The sequence below is a fragment of the Cervus canadensis genome, chromosome 12 (assembly GCF_019320065.1).
Source record: "Cervus canadensis isolate Bull #8, Minnesota chromosome 12, ASM1932006v1, whole genome shotgun sequence".
In the NCBI taxonomy this organism is placed as follows: Eukaryota; Metazoa; Chordata; class Mammalia; order Artiodactyla; family Cervidae; genus Cervus; species Cervus canadensis.
The window spans coordinates 674,520-693,989 of record NC_057397.1 but is presented as its reverse complement, the minus strand read 5'-3'; the positions used below and the strand labels follow the sequence as shown (position 1 = coordinate 693,989).

General features: G+C 50.0%; 1 protein-coding gene across 2 annotated transcripts in view; it reads left to right on the top strand.

Moving 5' to 3' along the window:
• The first annotated feature begins 472 nt into the window (after window positions 1-472).
• The window catches only part of ASAP1 (ArfGAP with SH3 domain, ankyrin repeat and PH domain 1), a 327,644-nt gene continuing 308,646 nt past the window's right edge, over window positions 473-19,470 (top strand). For both annotated transcript variants that reach the window (XM_043483127.1, XM_043483126.1), the window contains exon 1: window positions 473-591. The gene's annotated coding sequence lies outside the window, so the exon portion shown is untranslated. The remainder of the gene's footprint in view (window positions 592-19,470) is intronic.

The following is a 19,470-nucleotide window of genomic DNA, read 5'->3' as shown; positions in this document are numbered from 1 at the left end:
CCGAAGAGATAGGAGGCCCAACACTGGCCCAGCTCGCATGCCGGAGTCGGGGGGTCGGAGACCCCGCTGGTCCGCCGCTGGGTGTCCTGCTGCCGCGCTCCCCGTGCGATGTCGGGGAGCCCACCGGCCCCCCACTCCCCTCCTGCGTGCTGGCGGGCCAAGGGTTAAGCGAGGCGGGAGCCCCCGGCGCGGGGCGGCCCCCGGGCCGGGAATGCTTAGTCAGGATTCCGATTTCCTGTCGAAGTGTTTGGATTTCCTGGAGCCCGCGCCCTCCGCCGCCGAGCGGGATTGTCCGAGCCGCGCGCGTCGCTGCGGCCTCCTCCCCTCGGCACATGGTCGCCCGCCCCTTCCTGCGCCGCGCTCGGCTCCCGCGCCTCGCCGCCGTCGCCGCCGCCGCGGGCGGGCTCTCTGCGCTCGGGCAGCCCCCGGCCCGCGCCTCCCGCCCCGCCGGCTGCTCCCGCCGCCCGCTTTCCGCTCTGAGAGCCGCTATCGGTCGGCCGAGGGGAGCCGGGGCGCGGGCGTCTGCGCCGCCGCCGGGGAGCCGCCACCGAACCCACGATGGAATAATGCCCAGCGGCCCGCCCGGTCCCGGTGAGTTGCGGGGAGCTCGGGCGGGCTCGGCGGGGCCGCGCGGGGGTCTCGTCGGCACCCCCTTGCCCGGCTCCCGCGCGGAGAGGCGCCGGCACGGGGGCGCCGGGCGGGTCCCGGCTCCGTTCGCGCTGGAGAGCTGGCCGCGGGCTTCGCAGGGCCGGGCTCGGCCGTCCGGGGGCTGGGGGTTTGCGCCCCCCGAGGGGCGGGGGTGGGGAGGGTGGGACCGCCCGTGAGGGGTTGGCGCGCCCTCCCGGAGATGGGTACAGGCCCCATGGATCAGGCGCCCTCCCAGCCGACCGCGGCATTGTCTCGGGCGCGGCGGAGGAAAGTTCCCCGCCGTTTCTGGAGCCGCTGGCCCGGCCCCCGGCCCCCGGCCCCAGCTGGGACTCGGCGCTGCCAGGCAGGCCCTAGGCCACTTGGCTTACAGCGAACGAAACTAAAGAAAAAAAAAAAAGCATTCGGGGCTTGGGGTTTGTTCCCGGGAAGCCAGGAAAGTGGCTTGTGTTTTTCTCCTTGTACCATTTGGAGACCTGCTGCATTTTCTGAGAGCGACGTGAAGTTTCAAAGAAAAAAAAAAAAGAAAGAAACTCTCTGGCGTCTGGTATTCTGCGGTTTCATACATCCCGAGTGTTCTTCCCGGGCATTCCTAAAGCGGTTTCCTTCAATAGTTAATTTTTCCACTAGCACAGGCGGATGGAGGGCCAACTTCAGACCATCCTCAGCGTGACCTCAGCTTTACCCGCACTAATCAGAGAGAGCAAGAACTTTCTCCCACTTTTCCCCGTAGACTCTGTCAGGTTGTCTTGGCACATTGGATCCTGGAATGACAGCCGGGCACGGATTGCTGAGTAATGTTCAGGATTGTAAAACATAGTTCAGTATCTAGGCCAGTTTTGTCTCTCCATCAGACTGCAGCCCAGGGCTTTCCTGTTTTGCAGTTGGAGATTCATCTTATAACAGTTAGATCTTAGATGCAGATCTTCTGGCAGCGTCAAATCTCAACAGTTTAGGAAGAAACAGGACGTTTGAGAGGAGTTGTTGCAGCCCCCTTCTTGTTATTCCTGCAGCCAGGAGAGGTGACAGGCTTAGGAAAAGTCACATGCCCAGGATTCAGACTCCCTGTCCAGTGCTCCTCACACTGTCAGTTTCTGGTCTGTGTCAGCCATTAAACGTTTGGAAATATGTCTTCTTGGCATTGTAACTGTCATCATTTTTAGTGTCTTCTCTTGTTTTGTCTTATTTGTTATTGCTGCTATTTCTGAGATATGCAGTTACCTCAAACTGCTTATTTTGAGATAAGAGTTAGAGAAAAGATTCCCTAACCCCTACTATTCAGTCACTAAATGGATTTGGAGCTTCAGTCACCAAATGGATTTTTTTTTTCCTAGCAAATGGATTTGAAATATAAAATGGGTGGCTTCGTCTATGGGGGATGACTTTTCTCTATTCTGTTCTTTTGTGTGAGGTAGAAACCCCCAGGTCCGGAAAAGGGCAGTATCTTAGCACGTAATATACTCAGTGATGTTCTCTAGGCTTGATTTCCAGCCCCCCTGTATCTTGTGAGCTCGGCAGCCCATCTATTTTTCTCCCTAGGAGAGCTCCAAAGGGCTGGTTTTTCATTTTTAGTATGTGATAATGTTGGAGAGAAAGGACTTTTTCGAAAGCTTGCCATTTGGTGAAGGAAATTGAAATTCTCTCCACCTCCCCACTCCTCACCAGCCACAGTGAGCCAGATTTTGCAAACTCAGCCACAGTTTTGCAGGCCCCCACATGAATGCGTACTTTCAAAAAGGACCCTCCCTTGCCCTCCCTGAGGATGCACCTGCCTGCGGGCATCTCCACACTGCACCCAGGTGGCTAAAGTCCAGAGCAGGTGTGTTCGCACCCTCCCAGGCCATGTACCTGTCCGTGGCCTGTTAGAAGCCAGGCCCCACAGCAGGAGGTGAGTTTCAGGGTAGAAGTTTTACACCTGTGTTACCAGCCACTTCGCCTTGCTCACGTGACCACTTGAGTTCTGCCTGTCAAATCAGCAGCAACATTAGATTCTCATAGGACCCCAAACCATCCAGACTGTGCTTTAATCATTCTGAACTCTGCCCTCCGCCCCCTTTCTGATCCGTGGATCATCTTCCATAAAAGCAGTCCCTGGTGCCAAAAGAGCTGGGGACCGCAGGTCTAGAGGAAAGACAGGAGCCTGTGTTACCTGGAGCCTCATCGTTCCTGTGTTTTCACTCTAAGTTCTCAGTGTCTTTGACTGGGTCCCGTGTCCCCGCTCTCGTTTTTCCCTCCTGTGTACCTCCTTCCCACTTCTTTCCCAGCCACTATGTCTGCGTGGGCTGGAGAACAGGTCTTTTCTCTGGGCCATGTGACTGAGCTCTCGTGTCAGCAATGGCGACAGAGACACTAGCATTTATTGAGCACTTGCTCTGTGCCCTGGGTCTGCTTCCTCCTAAGAAGTCCCAAGGAGGAGAGGGAGCTGTTTCTTTGGGAACCTTGCCCAGAAAGGACAGCACTTTTCAGATTCATCTGGAACCTGAGTCATTCTTTCATTCATCTCGTGCACGTTTGCTAAGTGTCTCCCCTGTGGGAGGTGCTGGGAGTGCAGAGATGGATAGGATCCTGTGTTCAAGGCCTTCTATTTCCAGCCTCATCTCTCAGGGTCAGCCTTGCGCTTTCTCTTTTAATTAGTCGATTCAGCAGGGCTGTACTGAGCACCTGCTTCGTGCTAAGCACTGGGTGAAGTCCTGACAATACAGTGATGAATAAGACAGACCCAGCCTCGCCCTCCTGGGGCTCGAATTCCAGAACAAAGGAGCAGGTAATTTCTAATGAATGAAAGATGCTAGTGCTTGTTATTAAAGAAACACCCAGGATTGAAATGATGACTGAAGTGAAGGGGAATGGGGAGAAGGGATGGCCCTAGTTTTGCCAGAGAAAGGCCTCTCAGAGACTGAAAAATCAAGAGGAAACTGTCCTGGCTGAAGAGGTTGCTGGCGAGGGGGCATTCCACGCAGGGAGCTCAGAGTATGCAGGGTTCTCTGCACAAAAGAACTTGATGTGATCCCGGGAGTGAGGAAAGTGGGGCGATGAGCAGGACAGTGTAAGGGAGCGACGGGGAGCATGCTCGGGGGGTGAGGGTGAGGTTTCAGAGGGAGGCAGGGGCAAGTCGCATCATGCCGCGGACGATCACCCCACCAAGTACAAAGAGGAACTGATGAATGTAGGCTCAGGAGTGGGGTCTGATTGACATTTTAAGGAGATTACTTTTATAAGAGTGGATCACAGGGGGCAAAGAGTAGAAGTGGAGAGATTGGCATATAAATAAAATTGCAGGCAGATTCTTCACCGTCGGAGCCACCAGAGAAGCCCATGTTAGTGTATGCATGTGTAGGTATTACGTAATGATAAATAGTGTATTAGTTTCTTCTTGCTGCCATAACAAATTACCACCAACTGGGTGGCTTAAAACACCCCCAGTTTATTCTCCTTCATTGCTGGAGGTCAGAAGTCTGAAATGGGTCTGACGTAAAGGTGTGGGCAGAACTCTGTTTTGTTTTTTCTGGAGGCTCTAGAGAATGGTCTATTCCCTCGCCTTTTCCAGTTTCTAAAGGCTTCCTGCATTCCTTGGCTCCTGACCCTTTCCTCCTTCAAAACCAGCAATATTGGTCCTAGTCCTTCTCTGGTTCTTTCTTCTTTTCCACTTTTGAGGACCCTTTTGATTATAGCAGCCTTCCTGTATAATCGAGAATGAAAGTGTTAGTCACTTAGTTGTGTCCAACTTTTTGGGACCCCAAGGACTGTAGCCCACCATGCTCCTCTGTCCATAGAGTTCTCCAGGCAAGAATACTGGAATGGGTTGCCATTTCCTCCTCCAGGGGATTGTCCCCACCCAGGGATCGAACCCAGATCTCCTGCATTGCAGGCAGATTCTTTACCACTGAGCCACCTGGGAAACCCTAGAATCATCTCCCTATTTTAAGGTCAGCTGATTAGTAACCTTATTTCCATCTTCAGCCTTAGTTCCCCATTGCCAGTGACCCGTGTAGCCTAACACATTCACAATTCCTGGGGATTTGGACGTGGACATCTTTGCAGGCTGGTAGGGGAAGATGTTATGGGGACTGTGGGGCAAGGCCCCTAACCCAGTGAGGGAGGGGAAGCCAGGGACATCTTCCTGGAGGTAGTGGTACCTGGATGGAAGTCAGTCTCTACTTGTATCCTCACTGCCCTTCCAAGTATTTCACTGTCTCATTGAGATTTATTCATTCCTCCATTCAAGGTCTTGTTGATGCCCAGCTTTATGTGGGGAGTCAGAGTTGAGGATTCATTTCACTGCGCATCCTTCAGGCTGCAGGCCAGACTGTTCACTTTCAACTCAGGACATTCACTTTTTTTTACCTCACTTCATGAATCAGTTAAACTGACCAACCCATGAACACCCTCCCCCAGCCCCCCTACCCTGCATCCTCTCCCAGGAAGGAGTGGAGACTTGAGGGGGTTAGTCCTCTCTTTAAAATTGCCTGGGGTTGATCTCTCGGGATGGCGGGGACCCCAACACGTGTGCCTTTTGTACAGTTAAAACCTCAGTTCCTGAGCTATGGTTCTGTCCCCAGACTCAGCCATTCCTGTTCCCAAAGCAGGCCATTGGCCTTAAGAGAAGTCAGGAGAGGGTGTGCGGTTTGATCAGGACAAATCAGTCTGAACTGAAAGGGGAAAAAGCATCCCAAGGCCCGGCCTCCTCGTGGCCTGTGGCAGGCAACCCCATCTTCCGCGTCGCTGCGAGGGGCTGATTAAGACCAGATTGCGAACACCTTCCCTGTTATTTGGAAAAAAATGGGCTCTTGTCCCAGCTACTCCCCGGAAACAGACGGTGTCCGGAGACCTTCAGTGCCAGGGGGGCCCCATCAGCTCTGCCAGCCAGCGGCGTGCCGAGTGCAGGGAGACCGAGGTCCCTCACTGCCCGCGCTTCCCCTGCCGACCCCCATCCCTTGGAAGTGCCACCAACTAGCTGGTCTTGTAGTATTTTTGGCGTTTCCCCTTCCTCTACCGGTCTAAGTCAGGAAATGCGAAAGTGTACAGCGTTAGAAAAACAGAAATTAGCAAGCAGTGTCTCTGCAACAGAGGGATACCAGGTGGAAGTCTGGTTAGACTTGGAGTAAAGAAGTGTGACTGTTAGTGAATCTTCCAGATGTCGCAGGGCTTCCCGAGAACCAGGCCCATGCCAGGCATCCGTGGGCAGGACAAGAAGGAGAGGGTCCAGCCTGTTTGTGGTTTCTGGGGGATGGCTCATCTTTCCCTCATCAAGACTCATCCAGCAAGGCATCTGCCTTTATAAAACTCTCACCTATGGAATGATACTGGATGCCTGTTTCATTGTAGTTTTGTAATGAAATAATTATCCTTTCGAGTGGGAGGGATATCTAAACGAGAGGGAAATCTAAAAGGGAGGGGATATATATTTATAAGTGTAGCTGATTCATTTTCCTATGCAGTAGAATCTTAAGACCACATTTTTAAAGCAACTGTACTGCAATAAAAATTAATAAAACAAAATAGACCATTTGTCCCTCTTGCAGCTATAGTCCCTTTTTAATTGTTAAAAAAATTAAAATACAAATCATATTTCTTATTGAAATACAGTTGCTTTAAAACATTGTGTGAATTTCTGACTCAGTTATACATATATATATATCTTTTCATATTCTTTTCCATTTTGGTTTATCACAGGATATTGAATACAATTCCCTATGCTATCCAGTAGGACTTTATTGTTTATCCATTCTGTATCTACCAGTTTGCATCTGTTAATCCCAACTGCCTAGTTCATCAGAAATGCAGAAGGCACTCTAGTAAAAGACCATCATATAGGCAACTTGCCCTCAAATGGTTCAGAAAATAATTATATGTATTTTCTGAATACATAAAAATTACATGTGAGGAAAAAAAAAAAGGAAAAAAAGCAAGGGGAGTAAAATATTAACCATTGATGAAGGTGGGTAAAGGGCATGTGTGTTCCTTGTACTATTCTTATTGACATTTCCAAATAGTATTTTTGCAAACTGAAGGGGGGGAATATAAGAGGGCTCCACATTCCATGGTGATTGTGACCTTGGTTCAGGATGGCCCAGAGGAAGCCAGAAGATGCTGGGGTCTGCTACGGACCCCACCTTCCTGGCGTCCTCACACTTTTTTGTACTGAACTGAAATCATGGAGGAAAAGCATCCCACACGAGGAGTGCAGAAATGCAAGCGTCATCACCGCCGTCCCGTATGGAAACGCATTTGCTGGTGTGGTTGCCTCCCTTTCAGACTGAGCATCTTGAGGGGCCCGGGTCGGGGCTCTGGCTTACTCCTCCTGTCCCCCTGTGCCAGGCACAGGCCAAGGGCAGGCATTGGGCGGGGAGGCGGGATCCAGTGCCTTGGCTTCTGTGTCGCCATGTTTGTTCAATTTTCTCATCGTGGAGTTTTTGTTTCTGACGACTCTCCATTTTACTTCTGGAAATTCCCTCTGGTTCTCTTTCCCATCCATTGGCTTTGAATCCTTGGGTCTTATTCTTCCATGAGAATTCTTCATTCTTATTTCATATCTTTGCTTTAAAATGCACCAATACTCTTTTTCAGACTACCCTGTTATGTTAATTCTGGAGGAGCCTATTTTCCCATTTCCTGCATTTGGAGGAAATGGCAAAATGGTGGTTCATACCCCGCCTTTCCTGGGTAGCAGAAGAGGATTTACAGAGCTGGTTTTGTGCTTCAGCCAAGGTGCTGAGGGTTGTCTAGATCCTGGAAACGCTGATGTGGTAGCTGCTGAGCTGGAGACTTTTAACCCCAGTCTCTGCTTTTAACCCCAGTATCTTTGAGCTCTGCATCCATACTCAGGGCCTCAGAGTTTGCACAGAAGCCTTTTTCTCCCCCATCCTTACCCCGAAGCAGAATGCGCTTTCTTGTCATTTTTCTGCACTGGAGAGAGGAATTGTTTTGGCCCACTTTCAAAGGAGGCTGGGACCTCTGCGAGGTTGTGGCCTTATGGAGGGTTCTCAGCTGTCCTGTCCTGCAGGCACCAAGCGGAGACCAGCCAGCTTAATACACTGAGTCTTTTGCAAACAAGGAAAAGAAAGAACACTTACAAAGATGTAAAAACTGCCATTTCCAGAAAAGAAAACCAGAATCCTTATCAGACCAGTAGCAAAGATGTGACTCGGAGCAGCAAGCACTTGGAACCCTTTCTGTGTGTGCCCTGCAGACCAGCGGTTTGGGGAGGCAGGAATAAGCTGGGCCTTCAAATGTCTTGTTCATCTTTGTAACTCTCAGTGCAGAGAAGACAACGGGTATTTAAGAAGAGAGGAAAAGAGAAAGGAACCATATGTATCGAAAAAGACAAATAACCGATGTTGGGGACAGACTAATGGAAAGGAGCACTGAATTGTGACTCAGAAGCCCAGAGTTCTAGTCTGGAAATTGACTAGATATTGACTGTGATGTGACTGTTAGAAGCAGTCACTTACCTTCTTGGAAGCGCCCTTCCTCACCCATGTCAAGGTGGTGATAATTCTGTCCTGACCCCAACTCCTCGCCGGCTTGCATGAGATCATGAATGTAGGAGGGGGATCTCAGAGGGTAAGGGGGCTTTCTTGTCCTCAAGGTGGAAGGGGCCATGTGCCCTCCAGCTGCGCCTTGTTCTGAAGACTCCCTGCCCGCCCCCACCTTGTCTCATCACCACCGTGGGCACTGGGTTTTCCAGGGAAGAGCTGCAGGCATTTCAGGTCCTCAAAGCTTGTGCAGACTAAGGGGCTACTCCCTGGCGTATGGACAGTAGTTGGGCACTGGGGTGGCTGAATGGCTCCTGTGTCTTTCCCCTGGGAGGTCCCCCCCAGATCCCACAAATGAGGGCTGAGCTGCAGCCGGGAGCCCTTGTGGGGTGGAATTTGTACATTGCGTTGCTTCTGTGCTGTTTTCTGAGGCAGTCCTCTGGATGATGGAACTCAAGATCTCTGTGGGGTCTGTCCTTTGGTCAGATCACTCTCATGCCTGAGTTGATTTGGTAGATGTAAGTAGGAGCGTTTGTCATGATACAGTGGGAAAACCACTGGACTCGGGATCAATAACAATAGCTAATATTTGCCCTACTGACTATAACCCGCCAGGCTCCTCTGTCCATGGGATTTCCCAGGCAGGAATACTGGAGTCAGTTGCGATTTCCTCCTCCAAGGGATCTTCCCAACTCAGGGATCAAACCCTTGTCTCTTATGTTTCCTGCGTTGGCAGGCAGGTTCTTTATCACTAGCGCCATCTGGGAAGCCCTTATCGTACATTAATACACATCAAACACTGCTTTAAGCAGCTTTCCTATGAGTTCATTTAACGCTTGTAACAACTCTGTGAAACAGGTACTCTTTTCCTCCTCATTTTATGTGGGAGGAAACAGACACACGGGGACTAATTTCCCTGTGGTCATATACCGCACAGGTGGCAAGATTTTAAGTGAGGCGGTCTGTGTTCACTGCCCACGCTTGACCATTGTCTCTGAAGACTTGAACTTAAATTCCATACCCTAATTCCTCACGTGGCCTTGGGAGAATCTGCCTTTCACTTTTCTCTTAGCTTTTCTGGTCATCAGTGTCCTCTCCTGTAAATTTGCTTGCAGGTTTTTTAAAAAAGGTGTTAAACCAAGCCATATATTAATATACAGAAAGTGGTGCCAGGCACATAATCAGTTCTAAACAAAAGTGAGTGGGTTCCATTTGCAGGATCAACAGGGGAAGGAAAAATGAGTTCTTATTTGCAGGATCAACAAGGGAAGGAAAAAAGCAAGGACCAATTCAATATAGATTCTTCCCTGCACACACTTTTACTGTATATCCCGCTGTGTGCCAGGCACTTGGGAGACAAAGGTGAAAACTCAGGGTCCGTGGGCTAGAGCATCTTATAGCTGATTAGAAGAGAAAGATGCGGAACTGTTCGCAGTTGAACTGATGTCCGTCCTCACCACAGCAAAGCTACACAGGCATGGATGGCCGTGAGTGTGCAGGGAAAGGAGAGTACCCCAGGGGGGCAGAAAGGGGAACCTTTGGGGAAGACGTGCTCGAAGAATTTATGATCCAGGGTGGGTGGGCTCTTAGTATGCGGAGGGAGTGAGGAAGGGTCTCCAAGGCTGAGAGTAGCCGGATCACAGTCCTTCTGATAGGAATGTGCTGGGTATTTTTAATTAATCAGTTTCTTTTTACTCTTTCTTTTTGGCTGTGCTGGGTCTTCACTGCTGTGTCGGCTTTTCCTGGTTTTCCCTGCTCCGTAGCGGCGAGCAGGGGCTATTCTCTGGGTGTGGCTCGTTGGTTCCCCTTGCAGTGGCTCCTCGTGTCTCTAGGCCCGAGGACGTCAGTAGTTGTGGCTCACGGGCTTAGTTGCTCCACAGCATGTGGGACCTTCCTGGACCAGGGATCGAACCCGTGACTCCTGCATTAGCAGGTGGATTCTTTACCACTGAGCCACGATGGAAGCCTCTGTGCTGGTTATTTTTTTATTGTTGAGGCCTGTTGTTCAGTCACGCAATCGTGTCTGACTCTTCGCGACCCCGTGGGCTGCAGCACGCCAGGCCTCATTGTCCCTAAGGAAAGAGAGGCCTAAGGAAAATATCTGTTTAAATATTTGTGCAAGGAGACAGGCAAAACTCTCAGGTAAAATACCACAGCATCCGGGGTCTCTCTCTGGAACATAGGCATCCCTGCTATTTCCTACCCCCGGCTGTCACAGAACTCCGGATCCAGAAAAGCAGACTGCAGTGTTTATAGACCTTCCCGTCATAGCTCTGAGCCAGTTTCCTCTCCTAGGACAGTTACTTCCTCTGACCTAAAATAGAACGGCTGAAGGGTGGAGATGCCGGATGTTTGCAGGTTACACTTGGTTTAATGGTGTACTTCGGGGCAGGCAGGTAAGAAGTCGTAGAAGACACTGTTGACTGTTTATCAACAGCCTTTGCCCTTTTGCTTTGCTGACAGAACACTGATCTTCAGGAGCCCACCCTCCAGGGACATTGAGAGAGATCAGTCCCAGCCCCAGTGGTGAACCTCTATGGTCTTGTCCCCCTTGGCAGTGATTGGTTTAGGAATGGGTCTGGCTGTAAAATATACAGGGGAATTTTCAGGGGGGATGGAGAAAGGTTTTTTCCCATCTTAAACGGAGGCATTTAGAAAGAAACAGCCTCTCCTGCTATTGTTGTTGTTGTTTAGTTGCTGAGTCATGTCCAGCTCTTTGTGATCGCATGGACTGCAGCACGGCAGGCTTCCCTGTCCTTCACTATCTCTCAGAGTTTACACAAACTCATGTGCATTGAGTCAGTGATACCATCCAACCATCTCATCCTCTGTCTCCCCCTTTTCCTTCTACTCTCAATATTCCCAGCATCAAGGTCTTTTCCAATTTTTGAATCAAGTGGCTGAAGTATTGGAACTTCAGCATCACTCCTTCCAATGAATATTCAGGGTTGATTTCCTTTAGGATTGACTGGTTTGCTCTCCTTGCAGTCTAAGGGACTCTCGAGAGTCTTCTCTAGCACCACAGTTCAAAAGCATCAATTCTTTGGTGCTCAGTCTTCTTTATGATCCAACTCTCACATCCGTACATGACCACTGGAAAAACCATGACTTTGACTATACCATGGGCCCTTTGCTATGGGACGCAGTAGGGCTGGCATGTGATACTTGGCACTATGGCCATCATCTTGGGGCCATGAGGGGGCCTTGCTAGGGAGAACATGTTGAGTGTGTCTGAACAGAAAGATGGGAGGAATAAGACACTGAACACCCTACTTTGAGACTGTTTTTGAGCTGAGTTTTCTGTTAGCCCCTACACCCAGTCTTAACACAAGGGTCTGGCCATGTCACATAACATTTGAGTGATTCTGGGTCCGCTATACCCTCCTCTAATAACCCCGTGCTTAGCCCAGCACCCTATTTGAAATCACCACCAACTTGTACATGTTTATACCTTGGCAGTCTTGCTATTTTTTTCACCTACCAAATATCCAGCTCTTTAAAGAAAGGCTCAAATGCCCCTTCTCTGTGATACCTTTCCTGATTCTTCCTGTTGTAGTTCATTATTTGAGTCATTGAGCACCCATATTATCTGTTGCCCCTCCCATCGTCCGTGCCTGTGCCCACTCTCATTCTTTAGTAGGTGCCTACTGTGTGCCATCTACGTGGTGTACAATGGCATTGTCCTTCATGACTGGGGCAGACGTGTGCTGTAAATGCGAGCCAGTGTGGTTTGTGTGATCCCAGGCGAAATAAGGTATCACTGAGTACTTACAAAGGGGACACCTGACCCCACCCTGCACAGAGGGTCAGGAAGACTCGCTCCAGGGTGGAATCCTTGAGCTGAATCTTAAATAATGAATAAAAATTAGCCAGAAAAAGAGGGACGGGAAGAGAAGGAAGTCCCAGGTGTAGGGAGCCACTTCAGCAAGGGGTGGATGGTGCAAACAGCACGGTTTGTGCTGGGAACTGAGTGATTCAGCACCGGTGAATCTGCTGTGTGAGGCGGGATGCCCTGAGCTGCAGGGGAAGTCGGGAGCCACATCCCAAAGCTGGGGCTTTATCCTGGAGGCTGTTGAGAAGCCATTGAAAGGTTATGGTGGGGCAGTGATGTGACCCTTGCTCTTTGGGAAGCTGACTCTGGGAACCTTGGACCGAATGGACCGGGTGGGTGAGGCCCAGGACTGGAGGCGGGCAGGCCATTCAGGATGCCCTTGTAGGAGTCTGGCAGCGAGTGGCTCGGGAGGTGGAGAGGGAAGGTACTAAGCAGTCGCACCGGCTGGCTTGGGGATGGATTGGGGGAGGGCAGTGGGAGAGCCATTGAGAACCCTGAGCCTTCTGGCTTGTTTACGAGGCCGAGACATGTTTGTGTCTCTCAAGTCCACAGCCTCCCTGGACTCCTGGTCCTTCTGGCCTCTGCATCCCTAGATGTTCTGTGCTGGGCTTCAATGGCAGATGGGTGAGAAAGAAGGAAGTCTGTGCCTCTCTTCTGTCTTCTCTTCCCCTCCCACAACTTCAGCTCTTCGGTTTTCGTTTATATGGAAGGGGAAGTCGAGCTGTGATGTGGTTTTCCTGGTCTCCTGGCTTCCCTAGATCTGAGCCTCGAGAAGAGGGAAGAGGTTCTTACTGCCGGTGGCTCACTCCCTTTTCTTTCTTACGCCTCCTCCAAACCAAACGGGTTCTGCAGAAGCCTGGCCCCGCATCTCCAGTCCAGCCCTCTGTGTGTCCCCACAGTTTCTGCCTCAGGCCAGGTTTCTGCAGGATCTCCCCTGAGCCATCCAGCACTTTGCCAACTCTCTACCCTCTGCTTCATCTGTCCTCCAAGCTGCTGCCAGGGGAGTCTCCTCAAGACTTTACATCGGGGTCACCTCCTGCTTAGTAGGTCAGCAGCTCCAGTCCCTGGCTCCATTGCCTGAGCGGTCAGATGAAGAAGCAGGCAGCCGGGTCTTTTCAGCTGCTCTGACCTGGGGGGTCAGCCCTGGTTCTCACCTAACCTTATCCTCAGGCCACCATCATAGGTGGTAAAGAATCCACCTGCAATGCAGGAGACCCCGGTTGGATTTCTGGGTTGTGAAGATCCCCTGGAAAAGGGATAGGCTACCCACTCCAGTATTCTGACCTACAGAATTCCATGGACTGTATGGTCCATGGGATCGCAAAGAGTTGGACATGACTGAGTAACTTTCATTCACGACCATAGAGTGAATATTGCTATAAATCGAGTCATGCAATTTGTTTGGTTTCCCAGTGAGAATAAAAGGTATGTTTACACTACAGTCTATTAAGGGTGCAATGGCATTATGTCTAAAAGAAGCCAGTGTAGATACCTTAACGAAAAGATACATTATTGCTAAAAAGCACTAACTATCATCTGAGCCTTCAGCGAGTCATAATCTTTTGCCATAGTAACATCAGAGATCACTGATCTCAGTGATACCAGGGTTCTGGGCCTTCTTAATCAATAGAAATTGATAAGAGACCAGACAAGAAATTCAGGAAAGGCTTTATTTATTAATTATTCTTTATTTCTTTATTCTGGCCTGGAGAATTCCATGAACTGTATATAGCCCATGGGGTCATTAAAAGTCGATTGAGTGACTTTCACTCTCACTGCAGCAGAGGGGAGCTAGAACAAGCAATAGTTTCCCCTTCTGTCTTGCTCATGGTGGAATGAGCTGGTTCCTTATATGTGGTGAGGGTAGGGTAAGTGGAATTGTACAATATGTGACCCTTTGTGTCTGGCTTTTTTTCCTTAGCATAATGTGTCTAAATTTTTCTCTTCAGTTCAGTTCAGTTCAGTTGCTCAGTCATGTCTGACTCTTTGCAACCCCATGGACTGAAGCACTCCAGGCTTCCCCGTCCATCACCAACTCCCGGAGCTTGCTCAAACTCATGTCCATCAAGTTGGTGATGCCATCCCACCATCTCATCCTCTGTCATCCCTTTCTCCTCCTGCCTTCAGTCTTTCCCAGCATGAGGGTCTTTTCTCATAAGTCACTTCTTTGCATCAGGTGGCCAAAGTGTTGGAGCTTCAGCTTTAGCATCAGTCCTTCCAATGAATATTCAGGATTGATCTTCTTTAGGATGGACTGGTTGGATCTCCTTGCAGTCCAAGGGACTCTTAAGAGTCTTTTCCAACACCACAATTCAAAAGCATCAGTTCTTCGGTACTCAGCTTTCTTTGTGGTCCAACTGTCACATCCATACGTGACTACTGGAAAAACCATAGCTTTGACTATACAGACCTTTGTCAGCAAAGTAATGTTTCTGCTTTTTTCCCTTAGCATAATGATTTTGAAGTTCATCCATGGCGAAGCAATGTATCAGTACTTCATTCCTTTTTATGATTGAACAATATTCCAGTGTATGAGTAGACCAGATTTTATTTGTCTGTTCATCGGTTGATAGACATTTGGGTTGTTTCCAACTTAGGACTATTGTGAATATTGCCTCTGTAAACATTCACCTGTAAGTGTTTGTTTGAGAACCTTTTTTCAACTCTGGGGAATATACCTAGGATGGAATTGATGAGTCATTTGTTAACTCTGTATTTAAATTTATTGAGGACCTGCCAAGCTTTTCCAAAGTGGCTGAATCATTTTACATCCTCCTAGCAATATAAGAGGGTTCCAGTTCTCCACATCCTTGCCAGGACTTGTTATTTATGTTTTTTGGTATGATAGCCGATCTAGTGGGTATGACATGGTGTGTCACTGTGGTTTTGATTTGCATTTTTATTTCTTTTTTTTTAAGAATATGTTTTATTATTTATTTACTTAGCTGCGTCGGGTCTTAGTTGTGACACGCAGGATCTTCGCTGCTGTGTGTGGGCAGTGAACACACACTTCTCTCTCGTTGTGGCTTGTGGCTGCTGTTGCCCCATGGCATGTGGGATCCTAGTTCGCCGACCAGGGATCGAACTTGTGTCCCCTGCATTTGAAGGCGGATTCTTACCCGTTGGCCCACCAGAGAAGTCCCTGATTTGCATTTTGTAATGACTGATGCCTTTGAGCATCTTTGCTGTGCTTGTGGATCATGTGAAGGGATCTTTAGGAAGGTGTGGGCAGGTGCAGGGAAGCGCCAGGAATAGAGTGGTGCCCAGGTCACGTGACCCTGGGGCTCCTGTGTCATGCCCAGCTTGAGGGGTGTGGAGGGAGCAGTTGCTGGGACCTGGAGACAGGGAGGGCACGAGGAGGGGTTCTGACCAGAGCTGAGATTTGGGTCAAAAAAAAAAAAAGACTTGGGTCAAAGGTGGCAGCCGGTTCACAGTGGCCTCCAGAGGGGGAGCAGAGGTGGGGCAGAAGGGGGAGTGGATTCCTCACTCTCCCTTCCCTCCTGTTTCCTGCTGGGGGCTCCCCGTTGGTCAAAACCACCCTGCAGCAGAGGGAAGGGGGCCTTGCATTATTAGTCCCTAGAGGCCACTCTGGGACTTGGGAAAGGGGATGGTGGAGCATGAGGGACATGTAGCACAGAATTAGTGTCTGTTCCAGGAGGCCCTGATCCATCTTCCTGTAAGTCTTCAGGTCTCTCCTTCATCTTGCATTGACTTCTCCTTGAGGCTGGCGATGAGACGGGCTGCCTCCACCTCGAGCGTCTTTATTGTAACATCCAGAAGAAAGGAGGAAGCCCCATTTCCAAAACCTCTTCTAGGAGATGGAGAAAGAGCCTCCAACTCCAGGTCTCCTTGATCCAAGTTGGGTTATGTGCCCTTTAGATTAATCACCGGCAAAGTACTGGGAAGGTTTTCTTTTTAAGGTTTTGTAGAGTTTTGTTTTATTTTTGTTTGAAAGGTTTTATTTTTCTTTAATTAATTTTTATTGCAGCAAAGTTGATTTACAGCAACCAGGAAGGTTTTGAACCAGCAGAGCCCATTCCTGGGAGCTGCAAGGACACGTACCTCCTGGGAGAAGGGGGATCCCGAATGAAGTCAGGAATGAGGAAGGGTGCTGGGTGGAGCCCCACGGTGCCCTTCCCTAGGGATTCTTTGGAACATCTGATAAGCTAGAGCCCACGATTTTCCCACTCCACCCCATACCGTGCCAGGGACGAGACCAGAAGTTGGACCAGGCTTCCGGGAGGGTTTACGCCCTGGCTGCTGAGTCATCTCCAGTCATACCAACCGCCTCAGGCTTCCGGGTCTCCCAGACCCTGTCCCTCTTCTGGTCCACATCCTTAATGGTGATTCCAGGGCGTAAGTCCAGACTCAATTCAACCAGGAGTCCAGGAAATGGATGTTTTTTTGCAGATCTTAAGACAAAAGACAGAATTCTTAAAATCCACCCATTGGGCTTCCCTGGTGGCTCAGTGGTAAAGAAACCACCTGCCGACGCTGGAGACACGGGTTCCATCCCTGGTCCAGGAACATCCCACCTGCTCTGGAGCAACAAAGCTCGTGCACCACAACTGTTGAGCCTGTGCTCTAGAGCCTGGGAGCTGCAACTGTTAGCCCATCTGCAGCAACTACTGAAGCCCATGCGTGCCCTAGAGCCCGTGCTCAGCAATGAGAGAGGGCACCGCGATGAGGAGCCTGCACACTGCAACTAGGGAGTTGCTCCTGCTCGTCACAACTAGAGGAAAAACTCGGGCAGCAATGAGGACCTACCACAGCCAATAGGTAAATAAAAGTATTAAAGCAAAAAGCCACCCCCCCCCCCAACCTTTTGTATGGTTCTGTGTCTATAAAATCGACAGAATAGGCAAATCTATAGAAACAGAAAGTTACATTATTCTTTTGCCAGGAGTGGGTGGAGGTAGAATTGGAGGGGAGTAACTGCTGATGGGTATGAGGTTTCTTTTGGCGGCAACAGAGGTGTTCTAAAATTGATTAGGGTGATGGTCACACAACTCTGAATTACGTTTCAGACCGTGGAACCGTGTCCTTTAAATCGGTATATTGTATGGTATGTGAGTTATATCTGGAGAAGGAACTGGCAACCCACTCCAGTATTCTGGCCTAGAGAATCCTGTGGGTGGCGGAGCCTGGTGGGCTGCTGTCCATGGGGTCGCTCGGAGTCGGACACGACTGAAGCGACTTAGCGTAGCGTGAGTTATATCTCATCAAAGCTTTTAGAGAAGACAGAAGACACAAAAGCTCCGCCTGCTGCTGTTCTTCCTGTTTTATTTAAAGCTGAGGTTGATTGCTGTTTTATCCCTTAATCATAAAAATTATTTGTGGCTTATACCATGTTTTTTTTTTTTTTAATTTCATTTATTTATTTTTGGCTGTGCTGGGTCTTTTGTTGCATGGGCTTTTCTCTAGTTGTGGCCAGCGGGGCCCACACTCGAGTTTTGGTGTGTAGACTTCTCTTGCTGCGGAGCACGGGCTCTGGAGCACTCGGGCTTCAGTAGTTGCAGCAAGTTGCTCAGAAGTTGTGGCGCATGGGCTTGGTTGCCCCACAGCGTGTGGGGTCTTAGTCCCCTGACCGGGGATTGAACCGTGTCCCCTGCATTACCTCCCCACCACTGAGCCACCAGGGAAGCCCCCTGTTTTCTTTATCCTCTCTCTTTCCTTCTTTCTATTTTTCTCTTTTTCCCACGTTCTCTTTTCCCTGCTTTCCTTTAGATGAGTACCTACCTCTCCTTAGTCTGTGTGGGTCCTGTGGACCCAGCCCTTACACCCGTGTGGACCTGTGAGCAACACCCAGCCCGCGAAGTCTTCCAGCCCCTGGCCACAGGGCTGAGTTCAAGGCTGCAGACATAGTCAGAGTCAACCCAGAGACTTTTATTAGAACCACGGGGAAAGAGAGCTGGCCTTCCACAGGGGTTGCTGAGCTCTGACTGCACATAAACCTGAAGGCCAGCGGCCCCCTGGGGGCAGACCTGCCCGAAACACCCCCATCACCCGTCCAGGGAGGCAGAACCAGCAAATGGAGACCAGCCTCGCCCTGACCACACGTGAGCCCCTGGATCTAGCCATGCCTGAAGTTACAGCCGTCCTTGGACTTCTCAGTTTGGTCAGCCCAGCATCTCCCACTTCCCCCCCTTTTTTCTCTAAAGCCAGTAGGTGTTGAGTTTTCTGTCTCAGGAAATCAGTCTAGGTGTGGCTTCTGCACACGTGGGTCCTCCAGGCTTACACGATTCAGAGGCCCCCTTTCCATAACAATCCCGGTGCTGTGAGAGAGAGCTGATCCTTCCGCCCACCTCTTGTATCAGAGCGGGCCAGGAGGACCGCTTCCACAGAGGAAACAGGCTGCTGCTGGAACGTCCTGGCCCGGCACACCGGGTCCTTTTTGAGGCCCCGGATGGTATCTGGGTCCGCCCTGTGGACTGTTGTGCCCACACGGGTCAGCCTGCGTGCATTCCTCGGTTGCAGGCGTGTGTGTGTGTGTGTGTGTGCGCGCGTGCGTGCAGCTGGGCGTGGATGTGTCCTGGAGCATGGCCTTCATTCATGGCCTGTGGTCCCTTTTTTTTCTCTCTCCTTGTTGGTTATAACTTGTAAACCATTGGAGTCACACTCACTCAGGATTTTCGGTGTGTGTGACAAGGGGGAAGGGTGCTCACGTCCACTCAGCTGCCATGTTGCCAGAGTGAGAAATGTCTGATATTCTTTCTGCTCTGTCTCCCTGGTTCCCGGGAAACACAACTGTTATGAGACCTGGGCCTTATCCTTCTCATTTTGCTTCTGAGGCTTTGAGGAGCCAATGGACTTTCCGTTAGAGGGTTTTATCTCCAAAGCAGGTAGAGAAGGCCAAATCTCCAGCTACTTTGGGCTGTGAATATTCCTGCCTCAGACTCAGGTCCTTGTGGTTCTTTGTCATTTAAGGGAAGTAGAGTTGGGGAAGGTGAGGAGCCTTGATTCTAAGAGAAGTTGAGTTCATACCAGGCCCCAGAAGATGATGCTTAAGGATGACCTACGTTTTTTGTTGTTTAGTCACTAAAGTCGTGTCTGACTCTTGTGACCCCATGGCCAGTAGCCCCAGCCAGACTCTGCTGTCCAGGCCAGAATACTGGAGGCAAGAATTTTATCGTTCAGTTGCGGAGTCGTTTCTGACTCTGCAACCCCATGGATTGTAGCATTTCAGGCTTTCCTGTCCTTCCCTGTCTCCTTGAGTTTGCTCAAATTCCTGTCCACAGAGTCGGGGATTCTATCTAACTATCTCATCTTCTGCCGCCCCCTTCACCTTTTGCCTTCAGTCTTTCCCAGCTTTAGGGTCTTTTCCAATGAGTTGTCTCTTCACGTCAGGTGGACCAAGTATTGGAGCTTCAGCTTCAGCATCAGTCCTTCCAATGAATATTCAGGATTTATTTCCTTTAGGATTGACTAGTTTGATCTCCTTTCAAGAATACTGGAGTGCCATTTCCTTCTCTAGGGCATCTTCCCCCAACCCAGGGATCGAACCCAGGTCTTCTGTGT